Genomic DNA, 2,686 nt, shown 5'->3' with positions numbered 1-2,686 from the left:
GCAACTCGATTAACCCGCTGGGCTAGCACGAAACCCGAGCTTTTAGGGTTAGGGCTGAGCTTTTATAACCCGAAAGGAATCACAACCTGATTAGCCCGCACCCGATTGACCCGCAACCCGAGTAGGGTTGGCCCGAAACCGGACTGTCACGACCCAATTCTCATTAAGGATAACAAGAATGGGTGATTCGCGACTAATGGGGGATTAAAGAAGCGGGGATAGAAAAGGGGTAAAATCTGAAGAACTTGTCGAAGGACAAATGTGATATTAACAAAATAACAGTCGAGTATTTGGTACAATCTCAAAATGGAATGTTTGATATGTCAACTGAATCAGAGTTCAATGATGAGACAATACTATTCTCATTCAACAAAACACAGCGGAATAGGTCCCAACTGAACGACTTCGTGTATGAAGACACGAATCGTCGAGATATCCACAGGCTTATTTAATAGCATCGACTCCAATCAATCTTTTCTCCATCCTGACGTTCAACCTGCACGTTTATAAATACATGTAAGGCTGAGTACAGGAGTACTCAGTGAACACGTGCCGAAAACAAAACATACAATATAAGTTGTCACCCATCCACAGTATCACCCGGGGGTTTTTCTTAAAAGGCCCGAGCATACTAAATTCTTTTGTGATCTTAAAAGTTCGACTGATCAGTCTAAGTTCTTTTGTATTCTGCCACGTCTGAGAATCTAGTGTACCGTGAAGGTGGCCACCTTCAACAGTACCCTCGCCGGCCAACCTCTCTAGGATGGCTCACAGCTCTTGTGCACATAATTCGGAATAGGATTTGCGGTCCTATTGGGAATCGAATTCGTTACTAACCTTTTGGCATCGCCAAAAGTCTCGGCATATAGCCCTATCAGACAGGTCTCAAAACAAATATTTTATGGCATGACAACAACTTTAAAAGAGATGATCACATTTTCATTTTTCAGAAAAGATATTTCATACTTCAAAACATTTGCTTTATATCCACACTATAGTGCTGGATATTAAAAGAAAGCCCACCTCGTGTGCTTATCTTCACTTAAATTCCTCGTTAGGCCTCTCTTGCCCTTGACTGTTTTCTCCCTTGAAAATAGCGTAACACGCTAATTAGTACTTGAACTGTTTTTCTGAAAAAGAATGCATGCATCCTACAGGATAACATCTATCTCTTAGTCTCGGCTTATAGGATTTTTCCTTAAGTCCTAACTCGGCTTTACTGCTCTGCAGCACTTAATCATTCTCTTTTACTTTTTTTGGAGAAATTCTATTTCCTCAATAAATATGGATTCTTACAATCCCTCCTTAAATTCCTTTTTCCTCAGATTTTTTCTTAAGGCTTCTTAAGACCTCTTAAGGCCGCCCATTCCAATAAAATCTCTTGGCCCAAAGCTCAAATAAATGACCCCATGGTCCAATTATTAATTTGAGCCCATTTCTTTAATCCCCCCTCGGCCCAGCTTCTTCAAAAAAAAAAAAAATTTTGGCCCAATCCTCTTTATTTAATTCCAGAGGCCCAGTTAATTCATTTTCAATTGGAGCCCACTCCAATTACATACTCCCTCACATCCATCGAAACCCACTCTCTCTCTCACCTTCTTGTTTCAACTCCTCACAAGAAATGCAGCGGCTCTCTCCTCCGGCTCCCCCTCCCATCTCCGTTCTCTTCTCTCTCGACCTCCGGCGAGATCGCCTTAGGTGCTCTCGGTTTTCTCCCGAATCGGACTCCTCTCTCTCCAATTTGGCATTTCCCCAATTTTTCCAAATCCCTAAATTTAAGAAAGAACGCAGTAGCTACTACCTCTTAGTTCCTCCGACGAATTCACGCCGGAGCGTCTCCCTCCATCTACGACGAGTTCTCTCCCTCGTCGAGTTCTCTTCACGCGGCGGATCCGTCGGTTCGGGAAGACAGCAGGCATCCCTTTTCCTCCGCGGCTGGCCGTTCCCGGCGCTACGTGGGGAAGCTCCGGGGTATCGCCGCCGTGCTCGCGCCGTCAGCCTCGGCGAGGATTTTCGGGGCTCCGTCGTCATTCGGCTCCCGTCGGACTGCCCTAGACACCAAGCTAAGTCCCCTTCCCCCTTTTCCCCGTTTACTCACTCTATTATGAGCTAAGGCAGCAGTTTGCTATTACTTTGTCATGTTCAATCCTTGCTACCATGATTTGTGTGCTTTGAGGGGAAGTTGTGCAGTAGCTTTGTGGTATTGAGATTCTTGGTGTTTGTGGTTGATCACTGTGGTATTGATCCTTGGATATGTGTTGTGATTTATGGGAGCATTAGCTCGCTGGAGAGATTCTTTACTGTAGTGGCATATGTGAAACCGATTCTTGTCTTTTCCTTGATTAGCTTATTGTGGGACGACTTGATGGTTTATTGTTGTTCTATATTGGATATGAGGATCCTATTGGCGAAACTAAGTTCTTGTGCTATCCGATCATTCTATATGATGCAAGGAGTGATGGGGGTTGAGGGGTTACCTTGCTTTGTGATCTCCTCTCGGTCTGCCTTCCTCACTGCCGCTGCTCCGCACCGCCGCTCCTTACTCCGCTGCACTTCCTCGCCTTGCGAGAATTTGGCAGAAGAAGAGTGTGGAGTGGGGAGGGGAATGACGGTGGTATTTATAGGCAAATGCCTTGGCCTCTTGTGGCAGAAACTTGGGTATTGGAGCTCCCATTTTAGCTCCAAG

The 2,686-nt window shown here is 45.2% G+C and overlaps 1 long non-coding RNA gene across 1 annotated transcript; it reads right to left on the bottom strand.

Moving 5' to 3' along the window:
• Positions 1 to 237: 237 nt before the first annotated feature.
• On the bottom strand, positions 238 to 1,444 carry LOC121759031. Its single transcript, XR_006041591.1, has 2 exons — positions 1,024 to 1,444; positions 238 to 496 (listed from the first exon to the last, which is right to left on the bottom strand). It is a non-coding gene; the product is annotated as an uncharacterized LOC121759031 (long non-coding RNA).
• Between the last annotated feature and the right edge of the window lie 1,242 nt (positions 1,445 to 2,686).

Source organism: Salvia splendens, chromosome 12 (assembly GCF_004379255.2).
Source record: "Salvia splendens isolate huo1 chromosome 12, SspV2, whole genome shotgun sequence".
Taxonomy (NCBI): domain Eukaryota; kingdom Viridiplantae; phylum Streptophyta; class Magnoliopsida; order Lamiales; family Lamiaceae; genus Salvia; species Salvia splendens.
The sequence above is the reverse complement of the archived record's forward strand: the minus strand, read 5'-3'. Positions and strand labels throughout refer to the sequence as shown.